This window comes from Ranitomeya variabilis, chromosome 2, assembly GCF_051348905.1.
Source record: "Ranitomeya variabilis isolate aRanVar5 chromosome 2, aRanVar5.hap1, whole genome shotgun sequence".
Lineage (NCBI taxonomy): Eukaryota > Metazoa > Chordata > Amphibia > Anura > Dendrobatidae > Ranitomeya > Ranitomeya variabilis.
Genome location: NC_135233.1, coordinates 522,870,273 through 522,891,089, shown reverse-complemented (window position 1 = coordinate 522,891,089; position 20,817 = coordinate 522,870,273).

Genomic DNA, 20,817 nt, shown 5'->3' with positions numbered 1-20,817 from the left:
GGGAATAGGGTTGGGATTAGGGTTAGGGGTGTGTCTGGGTTAGAGGTGTGGTTAGGGTTACCGTTGGGATTAGGGTTAGGGGTGTGTTTGGATTAGGTTTTCAGTTATATTTGGGGGGTTTCCACTGTTTAGGCACATCAGGGGCTCTCCAAACGCGACATGGCATCCGATCTCAATTCCAGCCAATTCTGCATTGAAAAAGTAAAACACTGCTCCTTCCCTTCCGAGCTCTCCCGTGCGCCCAAACAGGGGTTTACCACAACATATGGGGTATCAGCGTACTCGGAACACATTGGAGAACAACTTTTGGGGTCCAATTTCTCCTGTTACCCTTGGGAAAATACAAAACTAGGGGCTAAAAAATAATTTTTGTGGAAAAAAAATATTTTGTATTTGCATGGCTCTGCGTTATAAACTGTAATGAAACACTTGGGGGTTCAAAGCTCTCACAACACATCTAGATGAGTTCCTTAGGGGGTCTAATTTCCAAAAATGGTGTCACTTGTGGGGTGTTTCTACTGTTTAGGTACATTAGGGGCTCTGCAAACGCAATGTGATGCCTGCAGACCATTCCATCTAAGTCTGCATTCCAAATGGCGCTCCTTCCCTTCCGAGCCCTCCCATGCACCCAAACGGTGGTTCCCCCCCACATATGGGGTATCAGTGTACTAAAGACAAATTGGACAACAACTTTTGGGGTCCAATTTCTCCTGTTACCCTTGGGAAAATACAAAACTGGGGGCTAAAAAATAATTTATGGGGGAATTTTTTATTTTTTTTATTTTCACGGCTCTGCATTATAAACTGTAGTGAAACACTTGGGGGTTCAAAGTTCTCACAACACAACTAGATAAGTTCCTTGGGGGGTCTAGTTTCCAATATTGGGTCACTTGTGGGGGGTTTCTACTGTTTAGGTACATTAGGGGCTCTGCAAACGCAATGTGACGCCTGCAGACCAATCCATCTAAGTCTGCATTGCAAATGATGCTCCTTCCCTTCCAAGCTCTGCCATGCGCTCAAACTGTGGTTCCCCCCCACATATCAGGTATCAGCGTACTTAGCACAAATTGGTCAACAATATATAGGGTCCAATTTCTCCTGTTTCCCTTGGAAAAATACAAAACTGGGGGCTAAAACATAATTTTTGTGGAAAAAATAAATATTTTTTATTTGCACGGCTCTGCGTTATAACCTGTAGTGAAACACTTGGGGGTTCAAAGCTCTCACAACACATCTAGATGAGTTCCTTAGGGGGTCTACTTCCCAAAATGGTGTCACTTGTGTTTTGTTTTTACTGTTTAGGTACATTAGGGGCTCTGCAAACGCAATGTGACGCCTGCAGACCATTCCATCTAAGTCTGCATTCCAAATGGCGCTCCATCCCTTCCGAGCCCTCCCATGCGCCCAAACGGTGGTTCCCCCCACATATGGGTTATCAGCGTACTCAGGACAAATTGGACAACAACATTTGGGGTCCAATTTCTCCTGTTACCCTCGGGAAAATACAAAACTGGGGGCTAAAAAATAATTTTTGTGGGAAAAAATGTTTGTTTTATTTTTACGGCTCTGCATTATAAACTTCTGTGAAGCACTTGGTGGGTAAAAGTGCTCACCACTAGGGTTGAGCGACTTTTACTTTTTGGGGGTCGAGTCGGGTTTTGCGAAACCAGACTTTGTCAAAAGTCGAGTCAAGTGAAGTCGGCCGATTATCGCGAAAAGTCGGGGATGGACCGAAACATGAAACCTAATGCAAGTCAATGGGGAAGCATAGTCGGCAGTGAGTGGAGGCCAGGAAAACACCTACAGTGCCCATTTTAATGGCAAAAACATCCATTCTTGTTACTGAAGCTTGTCAATCTTAATTTACTTTGGGGGTCATTTGGCTAAAGTTGTGGGGGGTAGGGCTGGTTCAAGTTTTTAGCGGGCCCAGGAAACGTGGACTATGTCACGGCGGTGGAGCAGTGAGGGGTAAGTATGTCAAGTTTGCAAGTGCTGTGATCCTGAGCAAGCAGGGGGGCCCACTAGTTGACATTGGCACTGGCACAGGGCCCCTCAAAGTACAGCGGTGTCTTTGCACGGCGGGGGCGCCTCCCACCGGCAGCGACACTTTTGCGTACTCTGAGGGGCCCTGTGCCAGTGACATCGCCAACGAGTATGCCCCCCCACCTGATGAAGGAACCTGCACTTTCATCTGCACCTTCCTCTTTTTCCCTGTGTAAGGTGGTATAGCATGCAGGAAGGGGAACCTTACTTTCAACAGGGTCAGATTCTGGCTGTGTAGAGTGCAAGGGGAATGTAGTGGTCTGGATCAATGTACCAGCAGACTCATCTAGCAGTGGCTGGGCAATGGGCAGGATGAGGAGGAAACACAGATATAGGGCCAAAGAATAAAGTAGGCTAAATGCAGTTCAAAATTGGAAACAGGACTAACCAGGCGGCATTGCTTTGTTCAGTGGAGGACAACTGTAATGAGAGGCTGACACAGTTAGTAGGCCCAAGTAATAAAGTGGGCCGAATGAAGTTCAAAAATGGTAACAGGAGTAAACAGGCGGCACTGCTTTGTTCAGTGGAGGAGAACACCAAGGAGCGGCAGACACCGTTACTAGGCCCCAACCAAAGTAGTAGGGTAACTGCAGTGTGACATTAAAAAATACTTAATGAGAGCCTGAAGGTTGAAGCTCAGACAAGGAAACCTGGAGGAGAACACCAAGAAGCGTCAGACACCGTTACTAGGCCCCAACCAAAGTAGTAGGGCAACTGCAGTGTGACATTAAAAAATACTTAATGAGAGCCTGAAGGTTGAAGCTCAGACAAGGAAACCTGGAGGAGAACACCAAGGAGGAGGAGAACACCAAGGAGTGGCAGACACCGTTACTAGGCCCCAACCAAAGTAGTAGGGCAACTGCAGTGTGACATTAAAAGATGCTTAATGGGAGCCTGAAGGTTGAAGCTCAGATAAAGAAACCTGGAGGAGAACACCAAGGAGGAGGAGAACACCAAGGAGCGTCAGACACCGTTACTAGGCCCCAACCAAAGTAGTAGGGCAACTGCAGTGTGACATTAAAAAATACTTAATGAGAGCCTGAAGGTTGAAACTCAGACAAGGAAACCTGGAGGAGAACACCAAGGAGAGGCAGACACCGTTACTAGGCCCCAACCAAAGTAGTAGGGCAACTGCAGTGTAACATTAAAAAATGCTTAATGAGAGCCTGAAGGTTGAAGCTCAGATAAAGAAACCTGGAGGAGAACACCAAGGAGGAGGAGAACACCAAGGAGCGGCAGACACCGTTACTAGGCCCCAACCAAAGTAGTAGGGCAACTGCAGTGTGACATTAAAAAATACTCAATGAGAGCCTGAAGGTTGAAGCTCAGACTAGGAAACCTGGAGGAGAACACCAAGGAGGAGGAGAACACCAAGGAGCGGCAGACACCGTTACAAGGCCCCAACCAAAGTAGTAGGGCAACTGCAGTGTGACATTAAAAAATACTTAATGAGAGCCTGAAGGTTGAAGCTCAGACAAGGAAACCTGGAGGAGAACACCAAGAAGCGGCAGACACCATTACTAGGCCCCAACCAAAGTAGTAGGCCAACTGCAGTGTGACATTCAAAAATACTTAATGAGAGCCTGAAGCTTGAAGCTCAGACAAGGAAACCTGGAGGAGAACACCAAGGAGCGGCAGACACCGTTACTAGGCCCCAACCAAAGTAGTAGGGCAACTGCAGTGTGACATTAAAAAATACTTAATGAGAGCCTGAAGGTTGAAGCACAGACAAGGAAACCTGGAGGAGAACACCAAGGAGCGGCAGACACCGTTACTAGGCCCCAACCAAAGTAGTAGGGCAACTGCAGTGTGACATTAAAAAATACTTAATGAGAGCCTGAAGGTTGAAGCTCAGACAAGGAAACCTGGAGGAGAACACAAAGGAGGAGGAGAACACCAAGGAGCGGCAGACACCGTTACTAGGCCCCAACCAAAGTAGTAGGGCAATTGCAGTGTGACATTAAAAAATACTTAATGAGAGCCTGAAGGTTGAAGCTCAGACAAGGAAACCTGGAGGAGAACACCAAGGAGGAGGAGAACACCAAGGAGTGGCAGACACCGTTACTAAGCCCCAACCAAAGTAGTAGGGCAACTGCAGTGTGACATTAAAAAATACTCAATGAGAGCCTGAAGGTTGAAGCTCAGACAAGGAAACCTGGAGGAGAACACCAAGGAGGAGGAGAACACCAAGGAGCGTCAGACACCGTTACTAGGCCCCAACCAAAGTAGTAGGGCAACTGCAGTGTGACATTAAAAAATACTTAATGACAGCCTGAAGGTTGAAGCTCAGACAAGGAAACCTGGAGGAGAACACCAAGGAGCGGCAGACACCGTTACTAGGCCCCAACCAAAGTAGTAGGGCAACTGCAGTGTGACATTAAAAAATACTTAATGAGAGCCTGAAGGTTGAAACTCAGACAAGGAAACCTGGAGGAGAACACCAAGGAGGAGGAGAACACCAAGGAGAGGCAGACACCGTTACTAGGCCCCAACCAAAGTAGTAGGGCAACTGCAGTGTAACATTAAAAAATGCTTAATGAGAGCCTGAAGGTTGAAGCTCAGATAAAGAAACCTGGAGGAGAACACCAAGGAGGAGGAGAACACCAAGGAGCGGCAGACACCGTTACTAGGCCCCAACCAAAGTAGTAGGGCAACTGCAGTGTGACATTAAAAAATACTCAATGAGAGCCTGAAGGTTGAAGCTCAGACTAGGAAACCTGGAGGAGAACACCAAGGAGGAGGAGAACACCAAGGAGCGGCAGACACCGTTACTAGGCCCCAACCAAAGTAGTAGGGCAACTGCAGTGTGACATTAAAAAATACTTAATGAGAGCCTGAAGGTTGAAGCTCAGACAAGGAAACCTGGAGGAGAACACCAAGAAGCGGCAGACACCATTACTAGGCCCCAACCAAAGTAGTAGGCCAACTGCAGTGTGACATTCAAAAATACTTAATGAGAGCCTGAAGCTTGAAGCTCAGACAAGGAAACCTGGAGGAGAACACCAAGGAGCGGCAGACACCGTTACTAGGCCCCAACCAAAGTAGTAGGGCAACTGCAGTGTGACATTAAAAAATACTTAATGAGAGCCTGAAGGTTGAAGCACAGACAAGGAAACCTGGAGGAGAACACCAAGGAGCGGCAGACACGATTACTAGGCCCCAACCAATGTAGTAGGGCAACTGCTGTCTTATATAAACAACTACTTAATGACAGCCTGAAGGTTGAAGTTCAGCTTTTTCAGTGGAGGACAGCGTGATTGAGTGGCGCCGCAGACAGACAAAGGTAGTATGTGTTAACTAAAAAAGTTGGCTCTATGCATTTTTAAATTAGTTACAGGGGTACACAGGCAGCATTGGTGTGGTCAGTGGAGGACAATTGGAAGGAGGGACCGCAGACAGACTTCCTAGGCCTAAAATAATAAAATAGGCTCTATGCAGCATCCATTAGGTGTCAGGGGTACACAGGCAGCATTGGTGTGGTCAGTGGAGGACAGTTTGAAGGAGGGACCGCAGACAGACTTCCTAGGCCTAAAATAATAAAATAGGCTCTATGCAGCTTCCATTAGGTGGCAGGGGTACACAGGCAGCATTGGTGTGGTCAGCGGAGGACAACTGGAAGGAGGGACCGCAGACAGACTTCCTAGGCCTAAAATAATAAAATAGGCTCTATGCAGCTTCCATTAGGTGGCAGGGGTACACAGGCAGCATTGGTGTGGTCAGTGGAGGACAATTTGAAGGAGGGACCGCAGACAGACTTCCTAGGCCTAAAATGCTAAAATAGGCTCTATGCAGCTTCCATTAGGTGGCAGGGGTACACAAGCAGCATTGGTGTGGTCAGTGGAGGACAATTGGAAGGAGGGACAGCAGACAGACTTCCTAGGCCTAAAATAATAAAATAGGCTCTATGCAGCTTCCATTAGGTGGCAGGGGTACACAGGCAGCATTGGTGTGGTCAGCGGAGGACAATTGGAAGGAGGGACCGCAGACAGACTTCCTAGGCCCAAAATACTAAAATAGGCTCTATGCAGCTTCCATTAGGTGGCAGGGGTACACAGGCAGCATTGGTGTGGTCAGCGGAGAACAATTGGAAGGAGGGACCGCAGACAGACTTCCTAGGCCCAAAATACTAAAATAGGCTCTATGCAGCTTCCATTAGGTGGCAGGGGTACACAGGCAGCATTGGTTTGGTCAGTGGAGGACAATTGGAAGGAGGGACCGCAGACAGACTTCCTAGGCCTAAAATAATAAAATAGGCTCTATGCAGCTTCCATAAGGTGGCAGGGGTACACAGGCAGCATTGGTGTGGTCAGCGGAGGACAATTGGAAGGAGTGTCTGACACAGTAAGCACTCCGAGTCCCAAAACCTAAATTGATGTTAATGTATCCCCAAAATAAAACAAAACAAAACAAAAACAAAAGGGTGGCATACTTAGGTACAGGGGTGTGCTTCTATGCTGACTTTCAGACATTGTAATTGGGCTCAAAGTATTTACTGGTGTAAATGTAGGACAGGGCCCCTGACTATTTTAACTAGCATCATACATGTAAACAAATTGTTATTGTCTGTGCCAGGCATTGAAGGATTTCAGCGCATAGACTAAACAGTGGTGGAGCAGCGACAGATAATTTTGCCAGTGGTAGAGCACTGTTTGACCTTAGGGGGGGGGACACTCTCTCCTGGCCGGCGGTAGAAGCTCAGGGCCCCTCATGTTACAACGGTGTGTCTGACGTTGGGTGCGCGCCACCACCGCCAGAGACACTTCATTTTACTATGAGGGACCCAGTGCCAGTGCCGTAGACCAAAAGTGGGCACACCCACCTCTTCAGACAAACGGCACTCTGACGGGTGCTTGCGACAATTGGCGAGACCACGGCCCTGTGGGGGGAGTTAGGCCATTTAGGGAGGTGTAAACATGTCGTATGCTGGACAAACAGCAGCTGCAAATTAAGAGATTGGAACAGTCAGTAACACCAGTCCCAAAGCAAGACCTTTTTACATGAAAGCTAGGTGTCAGCCGGGAAAGGTGGGGCAAAATAATTTGAAATCCATGAGTGGTTCATTTTAATGAAGGTTAGATCATCAACTTTTGGGTAGCCAGACGAGTCCTTTTTTCGTTCAGGATTGAACCAGCAGCACTGAATACTCTTTCTGATAGCACACTAGCTGCTGGGCAAGCAAGCTCCTGCAATGCATATTCGGCCAATTCAGGCCAGGTGTCTATTTTGGATGCCCAGTAATCAAAGGCGAATGACGGTTGAGGGAGAACATCGGTAATGAAGGAAAAATAGTTAGTAACCATACTGGACAAATGTTGTCTCCTGTCACTTTGAATGGATGCTGCTGTACCTGTCGTGTCTGCGGTCATTGCGAAATCACTCCACAACCTGGTCAGAAAACCCCTCAGTCCTATGCCACTTCTGATTTGTGCACCTCTAACACCTCTGCCCTGTTGCCCCCTGCATCTCGTGTGAGAACAATCACCGGCGCTGTGTGCTGGTGTAGCGCCCCCACTGCCGCAGGGCCTGGGGTTGTCACGGTGGCTAGACCCAGTCCGTGACCCTGCTGAGGGGCGCCCAATGAAAGGTGTGGGTGGTGATGATGTTGTGGTGGTGCGGTGCAGGTCACAGTAAATAATGAGGACACCAGGTTGCAGTCTCTTTACCTCTTTACTGAAGGCTTCGAGTTAGCCAATACAGAGCACTGTTAACCAGGCTGTCTGAGACCGGCCGGTCCAAAGGCACATTAGGAGTTCCCTTGACAGGTGAGAATCAGCATCTACCTGCTAGCGCCTATGTGTTGTAGTCCTTCCCTGCTGAGCACCCCGGGATAGTCCTCACAACTGATTCTGTCTGCCTCTGATATTCGTTCTCTCTCCGTCCCCCAGATGATATGGCTAGGACGCACCCGTATGACGGGGTAGGCCTGGAGTTCTTCCAGGACCCTAGAGTCGCCCCTCTCCCACAGCTGCCTCCGTTGTCTGCTTAGGTGTTTAAGTGAGACAGCCAACCTATAATTGGCTGTCCTGCCGTGGTTTGAAGTAATGCTTAAAGTCTCTTACTTTCTCGGTGTTCCGGCCACCGACTCTTTGTGCCTCAGAAGGATGTTGCCTCGATCTTTCAGCACGACTCCTTCTGGTCCTATTGCCTCTTTGCTGTATTCCCGTTGCTCACTTGTTGCGTTGTTCTCTTAGGAGTCTGCCAGGATCCCATCCCTGACAGGTCCTCTCTCTAGCTCTTCCCAGTTACTTCTCCCTGTCTTGTTGTCCAACCCCCAGTTTTACCAGAGTGTGAGGAGTGGCCTACTAGATAGAACCACCCCCCCTGGTGGCCGGAGTGTGAAGTGTAGTGTGTGATACCTGGTCAGGTGAACTCCCCTAGTGCAATCAGACGCAACATCACTCCCCTTAGCGGCAGAGCGACGTTACTGCAACGACCAGGTATCTGGGGCGCTGCACTGGGAAGGCCTGATTCAAACGGTCTACAAGAGTAGCTTGTTCGGTTGCCAATATCTGTTCGAGATTCTCATGTGGCATGATATTTTGCAATTTGCCTTTATAGCGAGGATCAAGGAGGCAGGCCAACCAGTAATCGTCATCGGTCATCATTTTTATAATGCGTGGGTCCCTTTTGAGGATACACAAGGCATAATCCGCCATGTGGGCTGTTATGATCCTGGTGGTAGGATCTCAAACTGACCAGACACATATACCCTGAATATATAGGACAAGTTCTAGGGATGTGGAAGCTATACTGACCGCAATCCTGATCCTATCCAAGCACACTAAAGGCAGCTGTGGAACGTTACCTGAAAACCTAGACGCCTCGTCACAGCCTGAGAAACTGACTACCCCTAGAGAGAAAGCAAAGACCTCACTTGCCTCAGAGAAATATCCCCAAAGTTTTAGATAGCCCCCCACAAATAATAACGGTGAGTTAAGGGGAAAACACAAACGTAGAGATGAAACAGGTTTAGCAAATGAGGCCCGCTAATACTAGATAGGCAGAAAATAGATAGGTGTCTGTGCGGTCAGTACAAAAACTATCAAAAGTAAACCACGCAGAGAATACAAGAACCCCCACACCGACTCACGATGTGAGGGGCGCACTCTGCACCCCAGAACTAACCAGCAAGCAAAAAATCACATAAAAGCAAGCTGGGCTGAACTCATAATATAATGAGAAACGTTTTCAAGGAAATAATGAGAAACTGAACAAGCAAACTTAGCTTCTCATAGCAGGAGACTGGTCACAAGGAATATTCAGGAGAGCACAGGATCAGGACTGAATACACCGACAGCAGGCGACAAGTAAAGGTCCAGGTGAGTTAAATAGGCCCAGCCTAGCAGGAGATGAAAACAGCTGAGCCCAGCCAAGACCAGCCACATCGCTAAAGGCCACCAGAGGGAGCCCAAGAACAAACTCACACAGTACCACTCGTGACCACAGGGGGGAGCCCGAGAACGGAATTCACAACAGTACCCCCCCGTGAGGAGGGGTCACCGAACCCTCACCAGAGCTCCCAGGCCGATCAGGACGAGCCAAATGAAAGGCACGAACCAAATCGGCCGCATGGATATCGGAGGCGACAACCCAGGAATTATCCTCCTGACCATAACCCCTCCATTTCACTAAGTACTGAAGCCTCCGTCTCGAAATACGAGAATCCAAGATCTTCTCCACCACATATTCCAACTCCCCCTCGACCAAGACCGGAGCAGGAGGATCAACAGAAGGGACCACAGGCACCACATATCTCCGCAACAATGACCTATGGAACACATTATGAATGGCAAACGATGTTGGGAGGTCCAAACGAAAAGACACAGGGTTGAGGATTTCCAAAATCTTATAAGGACCGATGAAATGATGCTTGAACTTAGGAGAGGAAACCTTCATCGGGACATAAAGAGAAGACAACCACACCAAATCCCCCACACGAAGTCGGGGACCCACACAGCGACGGCGGTTAGCAAAGCGCTGAGCCTTCTCTTGGGACAAAATCAAATTGTCCACCACATGGTTCCAAATCCGCTGCAACCTATCCACCACAGAATCCACCCCAGGACAGTCAGAAGACTCAACCTGACCCGAGGAGAAACGAGGATGAAAACCAGAATTGCAAAAGAAAGGTGAAACCAAAGTAGCAGAACTAGCCCGATTATTGAGGGCGAACTCAGCCAATGGCAAAAAGGTCACCCAATCATCCTGGTCAGCAGAAACAAAACATCTCAAATAAGTTTCCAAGGTCTGATTAGTTCGTTCGGTTTGACCATTTGTCTGAGGATGGAAGGCTGACGAAAAAGACAATTCAATGCCCATCTTAGCACAAAAGGATCGCCAAAATCTGGACACAAACTGGGATCCTCTGTCGGACACAATGTTCTCCGGAATACCATGTAAACGAACCACATTCTGAAAAAACAGTGGCACCAAATCGGAGGAGGAAGGCAACTTAGGCAAGGGTACCAAATGGACCATTTTAGAAAAATGATCACAAACCACCCAGATGACAGACATCTTCTGAGAGACAGGAAGATCCGAAATAAAATCCATGGAAATATGCGTCCAAGGCCTCTTCGGGACAGGCAAAGGCAAAAGCAATCCACTGGCACGAGAACACGAAGGCTTGGCCCGAGCACAAATCCCACAGGACTGCACAAAGGAACGCACATCCCGCGACAAGGAAGGCCACCAAAAGGATCTCGCCACCAAATCCCTGGTACCAAAAATCCCAGGATGACCCGCCAACACCGAAGAATGAACCTCGGAAATAACTCTACTGGTCCATCTGTCTGGGACAAACAGTCTCTCCGGTGGACAACGGTCAGGTCTATTGGCTTGAAACTCCTGCAACACCCGTCGCAGATCAGTAGAGATGGCAGACAAAATCACCCCCTCTTTGAGAACACCAGTCAGTTCAGAAACTTCCGGGGAGTCAGGTACAAAACTCCTAGAAAGGGCATCAGCCTTCACGTTTTTCGAACCCGGAAGATATGAAACCATGAAATTGAAACGAATGAAAAACAGCGACCATCGAGCCTGTCTCGGATTCAACCGTTTGGCAGACTCGAGATAAGTCAAATTCTTGTGATCCGTCAAGACCACCACACGATGCTTGGCTCCCTCAAGCCAATGTCGCCACTCCTCAAATGCCCACTTCATTGCCAACAACTCTCGATTACCAACATCATAATTCCGCTCGGCAGGCGAAAACTTTCTTGAAAAGAAAGCACATGGTCTCATCCCAGAGCCATCAGAGCTTCTCTGCGACAAAACAGCCCCTGCTCCAATCTCAGAAGCATCAACCTCGACCTGAAAGGGAAGAGAGACATCGGGCTGGCGCAAGACAGGAGCCGAAGAAAACCGACGTTTCAACTCCTGAAAGGCCTCCACGGCCGCAGGAGACCAATTCGTAACATCAGAACCCTTCTTGGTCAAATCCGTCAAAGGCTTCACCACACTAGAAAAATTAGTGATGAAGCGATGGTAAAAATTAGCAAAACCCAAGAACTTCTGAAGACTCTTCACTAGTGTTGAGCGATACTTTCCGATATCGGAAAGTATCGGTATCGGAAAGTATCGGCCGATACCGTCAAAATATCGGATCCAATCCGATACCGATACCCGATCCCAATGCAAGTCAATGGGACGAAAATATCGGAATTAAAATAAACCCTTAATAAACTTGTAGGTTCATTCTACATGAAGGAAAACAACTAAGAATAATGTAGGATGTATTGGGGGACGTGGCGGAGATATTAAAGGGACAGAGGTTTAGCCCAATGTAATAGAATAGCAGGATTTTTTATTTTTTTTTATGAAGTTCGGCGTTAGAAAGAATTTGACTATGTTATTTTTTTTTTTTTTTATGTCAGATATTGATGTTTCACTACTTCCACGCCCTTCACCTTCTTTTTTACTTCTCCCACGCTTTCTTCTTAATTATCCTCATCATCAGCTTCTTTGACATCAACTTCTTCACCTTATTCATCTTCTTCTTCATCTTCTACCTATTATTTTTTGGGTTACATTGTTCATATTCTTTTTATTTTACTATTATCTTCATCATATTCAACTTCTTCATCATATTCTTATTTGTGACAGGCATTCCCGTAGTTGTTATCTATAAAAGTTTGAAGATTACACCTTCCGTTCTGCCTGTCACAAACCAGTTACATTTGTCCGCGTTCAGTTTGGCCTGCAGCATCAGGCTTTATCCAGGGGCACCACGAGGAGGAACGGACTCACCCCCATACACTGCTTAGTCTTCTTCTGCTTATAATTTACATAATATTTTTTTGCTCTGATATTTTGTGTTATGCTTAATGTCCTTCTGCTCTTTGTTCTGCAGCCTCTTGTTCTTCTGCTTCTCGGTCTTCCAGGTCGTCGTCGTCTCCAGGGTCGTCGTCTCCGGGGTCGTCGTCATCGGGGTGGTCTCCGGGGTCGTCGTCATCGGGGTGGTCTTCAGGGTCATCGTCTCCAGGGTCGTCGTCATCACGGTGGTTGTCGTCTCTGGTGTCGTCGTCATCTTAGGGGTGTTCTTCCGGGTCATCGTGTTTAGTCTCTTGAACTTGGAAATGTAGCAGAAGGTACAAGAAGGCTGAGAAAATGCCGAGAACCAGCTGATGGAACTGGAACTCGGATGGCTACCCGAAGGTCCAAGAGCCAATGGAACTACCGAGGACCAGCTGACGTTACTGGAACCCGGTTACTAAGCAGGAGGTACCCGTGCCTGAAAGCACTACCAAGGACCACCTGACGTTGGTGGAACTCGGATACCCAGAGGGAGGCACCTAAGCCAAAGGCTCTGCCCGGAACCAGCTGACGGTACTGGAACCAGGATGGGGAGCAGAAGGTACAAGAGCAAAAGACACTGCCGAGAACCAGCTGACGGTGCTGGAACCCGGATGGGTAGCCGAAGGTCCAAGAGCCAATGGAACTACCGAGGACCAGCTGACGTTACTGGAACCCGGTTACTAAGCAGGAGGTACCCGTGCCTGAAAGCACTACCAAGGACCACCTGACGTTGGTGGAACTCGGATACCCAGAGGGAGGCACCTAAGCCAAAGGCTCTGCCCGGAACCAGCTGACGGTACTGGAACCAGGATGTGGAGCAGAAGGTACAAGAGCAAGTGTCTGCGTGGCTTTTGCAGGACACGTTGCCGGCTGCACAGCAGGGGAACAGCTGGCGGTGCTGGACCCCACTGACACATTGGCGAGGTGTTTGGCTCTGTGCAGCCAGCACTTCCGGACAGCAACGAGCGGTGTTGTAGCCCGGGCTCTGCAGGGGGAGCAGAGTGTAGGCCGAAGCCTACTTGAACCAATTTCAAAGGTAACCTTTAACCCCCCCTCAGGGGTTAGAAAGTAGAAGAGCCACAGCTTATGCAGCAGTAGTGCTGCACAAGTCAAAGGTTGCTCTTTTAATTTCGCTCCTTGCACACGCTGAATGAAACACGTATAACATTTAGCCCTTTATACAGTCAAACTGTGTTGGAGGCGCGAGTTCCCTTTGTAATGAGACGCAGCACAGATGTCAAGAATCCCACCTTGGTGCTGGGTGCAGCCTCCTGAGCGTTGTTATTTGCTGTACAGGAGTCTGCGCTGTCGTGTTATCCCCTGGCCTAGCGCCGTTAGCGCTGCCCATCTTCTGACCTCATTTAATGTTGGCCGGTGCGGTTCGCGATGCCCATGAATCACAGCCCCGCAGTGTATTGACATAGTTTAAACACTGCGGGGCTGGGATTCATGGCCTGGCGCAGTACATATGTTCGCCTCTCGCTTGGGTTCTTACACCCGCTTCAGACTATGCGGCGTCATCTGATCCCTTATCGCATGCCACGGCCATGAAGCCGCACAGTCCGAAGAAGGCGGAAGGAGAGGAGGGACAGGCGAACTGATGCACTGATCCTGCCCATCAATCACACCCTCGCAGTCCCAATAAATAAGACACCGAGGGGCGTTGTGTGGGTCAGGGCGGCCGCAGAGGCGCAGGCAGCCAAACCATGATGCCAGAAGACGGGCAGCGCTACCAAGGGGGTTGCAGCGTGTCATTACAAAGGAAAGTCACACCACCGGGACGGTTAAATGGTCACACAGAGGACACATTGCAGACGTGTTTTCAGTTCCACATGTGCGAGGAGAATACGTTTCTGAGCCACCTTGCACACATGCAGCATTACCGCTGTACAAGGTGGCTGGATAACGTAAAAACGCCTGGGGGAGGGGGGACAGGTTCCCTTCAATTTCAGTTCTTGTGTCTGCGTGGCTTTTGCAGGACACGTTGCCGGCTGCACAGCAGGGGAACAGCTGGCGGTGCTGGACCCCACTGACACATTGGCTGGTGTTTTTCTCTGTGCAGCTAGCACATCTGGGCAAAAACTGGCGGTGTGTTAGAGCCCAGGGACAGCAGGAGGAGGAGCAGGAGGAGGAGGAGCAGGGGGAGGGGAGTGTAGGCCGAAGCCTGCACAGGCGGCAGCTTTGGGTGTGTTGTGTCTGCGTGACTTTTGCAGGACACGTTGCCGGCTACACAGCAGGGGAACAGCTGGCGGTGCTGGACCCCACTGACACATTGGCGAGGTGTTTTTCTCTGTGCAGCTAGCAGTACCGGGCCCCAACTGGCGGTGTTGGAGCCCAGGGTCAGCAGGAGGAGCAGGGGGAGCGGAGTGTAGGCCGAAGCCTAATTGAACCGATTTCAAAAGTCACCTTTAACCCCCCCTCAGGGGTTACAAAGTAGAAGAGCCACAGCTTATGCAGCAGCAGTGCTGCGCAAGTCAAAGGTTGCTCTTGTAATTTTTCTCCTTGCACACGCTGAATGGAACACGTATAACATTCAGCCCTTTAGACAGTCAAACTGTGTAATGGAGGCGAGAGTTCCCTTTGTAATGAGACGCAGCACAGGTGTCAAGAATCCCACCTTGGTGCTGGGTGCAGCCTCCCGAGCGTTGTTATTTGCTGTACAGGAGTCTGCGCTGTCGTGTTATCCCCTGGCCTAGCGCCGTTAGCGCTGCCCATCTTCTGACCTCATTTAATGTTGGCCGGTGCGGTTCGCGATGCCCATGAATCACAGCCCCGCAGTGTATTGACATAGTTTAAACACTGCGGGGCTGGGATTCATGGCCTGGCGCAGTACATATGTTCGCCTCTCGCTTGGGTTCTTACACCCGCTTCAGACTATGCGGCGTCATCTGATCCCTTATCGCATGCCACGGCCATGAAGCCGCACAGTCCGAAGAAGGCGGAAGGAGAGGAGGGACAGGCGAACTGATGCACTGATCCTGCCCATCAATCACACCCTCGCAGTCCCAATAAATAAGACACCGAGGGGCGTTGTGTGGGTCAGGGCGGCCGCAGAGGCGCAGGCAGCCAAACCATGATGCCAGAAGACGGGCAGCGCTACCAAGGGGGTTGCAGCGTGTCATTACAAAGGAAAGTCACACCACCGGGACGGTTAAATGGTCACACAGAGGACACATTGCAGACGTGTTTTCAGTTCCACATGTGCGAGGAGAATACGTTTCTGAGCCACCTTGCACACATGCAGCATTACCGCTGTACAAGGTGGCTGGATAACGTAAAAACGCCTGGGGGAGGGGGGACAGGTTCCCTTCAATTTCAGTTCTTGTGTCTGCGTGGCTTTTGCAGGACACGTTGCCGGCTGCACAGCAGGGGAACAGCTGGCGGTGCTGGACCCCACTGACACATTGGCTGGTGTTTTTCTCTGTGCAGCTAGCACATCTGGGCAAAAACTGGCGGTGTGTTAGAGCCCAGGGACAGCAGGAGGAGGAGCAGGAGGAGGAGGAGCAGGGGGAGGGGAGTGTAGGCCGAAGCCTGCACAGGCGGCAGCTTTGGGTGTGTTGTGTCTGCGTGACTTTTGCAGGACACGTTGCCGGCTACACAGCAGGGGAACAGCTGGCGGTGCTGGACCCCACTGACACATTGGCGAGGTGTTTGGCTCTGTGCAGCCAGCACTTCCGGACAGCAACTAGCGTTGTTGGAGCCCGGGCTCTGCAGGTGGAGCAGAGTGTAGGCCGAAGCCTAATTGAACCGATTTCAAAAGTCACCTTTAACCCCCCCTCAGGGGTTACAAAGTAGAAGAGCCACAGCTTATGCAGCAGCAGTGCTGCGCAAGTCAAAGGTTGCTCTTGTAATTTTTCTCCTTGCACACGCTGAATGGAACACGTATAACATTCAGCCCTTTAGACAGTCAAACTGTGTAATGGAGGCGAGAGTTCCCTTTGTAATGAGACGCAGCACAGGTGTCAAGAATCCCACCTTGGTGCTGGGTGCAGCCTCCCGAGCGTTGTTATTTGCTGTACAGGAGTCTGCGCTGTCGTGTTATCCCCTGGCCTAGCGCCGTTAGCGCTGCCCATCTTCTGACCTCATTTAATGTTGGCCGGTGCGGTTCGCGATGCCCATGAATCACAGCCCCGCAGTGTATTGACATAGTTTAAACACTGCGGGGCTGGGATTCATGGCCTGGCGCAGTACATATGTTCGCCTCTCGCTTGGGTTCTTACACCCGCTTCAGACTATGCGGCGTCATCTGATCCCTTATCGCATGCCACGGCCATGAAGCCGCACAGTCCGAAGAAGGCGGAAGGAGAGGAGGGACAGGCGAACTGATGCACTGATCCTGCCCATCAATCACACCCTCGCAGTCCCAATAAATAAGACACCGAGGGGCGTTGTGTGGGTCAGGGCGGCCGCAGAGGCGCAGGCAGCCAAACCATGATGCCAGAAGACGGGCAGCGCTACCAAGGGGGTTGCAGCGTGTCATTACAAAGGAAAGTCACACCACCGGGACGGTTAAATGGTCACACAGAGGACACATTGCAGACGTGTTTTCAGTTCCACATGTGCGAGGAGAATACGTTTCTGAGCCACCTTGCACACATGCAGCATTACCGCTGTACAAGGTGGCTGGATAACGTAAAAACGCCTGGGGGAGGGGGGACAGGTTCCCTTCAATTTCAGTTCTTGTGTCTGCGTGGCTTTTGCAGGACACGTTGCCGGCTGCACAGCAGGGGAACAGCTGGCGGTGCTGGACCCCACTGACACATTGGCTGGTGTTTTTCTCTGTGCAGCTAGCACATCTGGGCAAAAACTGGCGGTGTGTTAGAGCCCAGGGACAGCAGGAGGAGGAGCAGGAGGAGGAGGAGCAGGGGGAGGGGAGTGTAGGCCGAAGCCTGCACAGGCGGCAGCTTTGGGTGTGTTGTGTCTGCGTGACTTTTGCAGGACACGTTGCCGGCTACACAGCAGGGGAACAGCTGGCGGTGCTGGACCCCACTGACACATTGGCGAGGTGTTTGGCTCTGTGCAGCCAGCACTTCCGGACAGCAACTAGCGTTGTTGGAGCCCGGGCTCTGCAGGTGGAGCAGAGTGTAGGCCGAAGCCTAATTGAACCGATTTCAAAAGTCACCTTTAACCCCCCCTCAGGGGTTACAAAGTAGAAGAGCCACAGCTTATGCAGCAGCAGTGCTGCGCAAGTCAAAGGTTGCTCTTGTAATTTTTCTCCTTGCACACGCTGAATGGAACACGTATAACATTCAGCCCTTTAGACAGTCAAACTGTGTAATGGAGGCGAGAGTTCCCTTTGTAATGAGACGCAGCACAGGTGTCAAGAATCCCACCTTGGTGCTGGGTGCAGCCTCCCGAGCGTTGTTATTTGCTGTACAGGAGTCTGCGCTGTCGTGTTATCCCCTGGCCTAGCGCCGTTAGCGCTGCCCATCTTCTGACCTCATTTAATGTTGGCCGGTGCGGTTCGCGATGCCCATGAATCACAGCCCCGCAGTGTATTGACATAGTTTAAACACTGCGGGGCTGGGATTCATGGCCTGGCGCAGTACATATGTTCGCCTCTCGCTTGGGTTCTTACACCCGCTTCAGACTATGCGGCGTCATCTGATCCCTTATCGCATGCCACGGCCATGAAGCCGCACAGTCCGAAGAAGGCGGAAGGAGAGGAGGGACAGGCGAACTGATGCACTGATCCTGCCCATCAATCACACCCTCGCAGTCCCAATAAATAAGACACCGAGGGGCGTTGTGTGGGTCAGGGCGGCCGCAGAGGCGCAGGCAGCCAAACCATGATGCCAGAAGACGGGCAGCGCTACCAAGGGGGTTGCAGCGTGTCATTACAAAGGAAAGTCACACCACCGGGACGGTTAAATGGTCACACAGAGGACACATTGCAGACGTGTTTTCAGTTCCACATGTGCGAGGAGAATACGTTTCTGAGCCACCTTGCACACATGCAGCATTACCGCTGTACAAGGTGGCTGGATAACGTAAAAACGCCTGGGGGAGGGGGGACAGGTTCCCTTCAATTTCAGTTCTTGTGTCTGCGTGGCTTTTGCAGGACACGTTGCCGGCTGCACAGCAGGGGAACAGCTGGCGGTGCTGGACCCCACTGACACATTGGCTGGTGTTTTTCTCTGTGCAGCTAGCACATCTGGGCAAAAACTGGCGGTGTGTTAGAGCCCAGGGACAGCAGGAGGAGGAGCAGGAGGAGGAGGAGCAGGGGGAGGGGAGTGTAGGCCGAAGCCTGCACAGGCGGCAGCTTTGGGTGTGTTGTGTCTGCGTGACTTTTGCAGGACACGTTGCCGGCTACACAGCAGGGGAACAGCTGGCGGTGCTGGACCCCACTGACACATTGGCGAGGTGTTTGGCTCTGTGCAGCCAGCACTTCCGGACAGCAACTAGCGTTGTTGGAGCCCGGGCTCTGCAGGTGGAGCAGAGTGTAGGCCGAAGCCTAATTGAACCGATTTCAAAAGTCACCTTTAACCCCCCCTCAGGGGTTACAAAGTAGAAGAGCCACAGCTTATGCAGCAGCAGTGCTGCGCAAGTCAAAGGTTGCTCTTGTAATTTTTCTCCTTGCACACGCTGAATGGAACACGTATAACATTCAGCCCTTTAGACAGTCAAACTGTGTAATGGAGGCGAGAGTTCCCTTTGTAATGAGACGCAGCACAGGTGTCAAGAATCCCACCTTGGTGCTGGGTGCAGCCTCCCGAGCGTTGTTATTTGCTGTACAGGAGTCTGCGCTGTCGTGTTATCCCCTGGCCTAGCGCCGTTAGCGCTGCCCATCTTCTGACCTCATTTAATGTTGGCCGGTGCGGTTCGCGATGCCCATGAATCACAGCCCCGCAGTGTATTGACATAGTTTAAACACTGCGGGGCTGGGATTCATGGCCTGGCGCAGTACATATGTTCGCCTCTCGCTTGGGTTCTTACACCCGCTTCAGACTATGCGGCGTCATCTGATCCCTTATCGCATGCCACGGCCATGAAGCCGCACAGTCCGAAGAAGGCGGAAGGAGAGGAGGGACAGGCGAACTGATGCACTGATCCTGCCCATCAATCACACCCTCGCAGTCCCAATAAATAAGACACCGAGGGGCGTTGTGTGGGTCAGGGCGGCCGCAGAGGCGCAGGCAGCCAAACCATGATGCCAGAAGACGGGCAGCGCTACCAAGGGGGTTGCAGCGTGTCATTACAAAGGAAAGTCACACCACCGGGACGGTTAAATGGTCACACAGAGGACACATTGCAGACGTGTTTTCAGTTCCACATGTGCGAGGAGAATACGTTTCTGAGCCACCTTGCACACATGCAGCATTACCGCTGTACAAGGTGGCTGGATAACGTAAAAACGCCTGGGGGAGGGGGGACAGGTTCCCTTCAATTTCAGTTCTTGTGTCTGCGTGGCTTTTGCAGGACACGTTGCCGGCTGCACAGCAGGGGAACAGCTGGCGGTGCTGGACCCCACTGACACATTGGCTGGTGTTTTTCTCTGTGCAGCTAGCACATCTGGGCAAAAACTGGCGGTGTGTTAGAGCCCAGGGACAGCAGGAGGAGGAGCAGGAGGAGGAGGAGCAGGGGGAGGGGAGTGTAGGCCGAAGCCTGCACAGGCGGCAGCTTTGGGTGTGTTGTGTCTGCGTGACTTTTGCAGGACACGTTGCCGGCTACACAGCAGGGGAACAGCTGGCGGTGCTGGACCCCACTGACACATTGGCGAGGTGTTTGGCTCTGTGCAGCCAGCACTTCCGGACAGCAACTAGCGTTGTTGGAGCCCGGGCTCTGCAGGTGGAGCAGAGTGTAGGCCGAAGCCTAATTGAACCGATTTCAAAAGTCACCTTTAACCCCCCCTCAGGGGTTACAAAGTAGAAGAGCCACAGCTTATGCAGCAGCAGTGCTGCGCAAGTCAAAGGTTGCTCTTGTAATTTTTCTCCTTGCACACGCTGAATGGAACACGTATAACATTCAGCCCTTTAGACAGTCAAACTGTGTAATGGAGGCGAGAGTTCCCTTTGTAATGAGACGCAGCACAGGTGTCAAGAATCCCACCTTGGTGCTGGGTGCAGCCTCCCGAGCGTTGTTATTTGCTGTACAGGAGTCTGCGCTGTCGTGTTATCCCCTGGCCTAGCGCCGTTAGCGCTGCCCATCTTCTGACCTCATTTAATGTTGGCCGGTGCGGTTCGCGATGCCCATGAATCACAGCCCCGCAGTGTATTGACATAGTTTAAACACTGCGGGGCTGGGATTCATGGCCTGGCGCAGTACATATGTTCGCCTCTCGCTTGGGTTCTTACACCCGCTTCAGACTATGCGGCGTCATCTGATCCCTTATCGCATGCCACGGCCATGAAGCCGCACAGTCCGAAGAAGGCGGAAGGAGAGGAGGGACAGGCGAACTGATGCACTGATCCTGCCCATCAATCACACCCTCGCAGTCCCAATAAATAAGACACCGAGGGGCGTTGTGTGGGTCAGGGC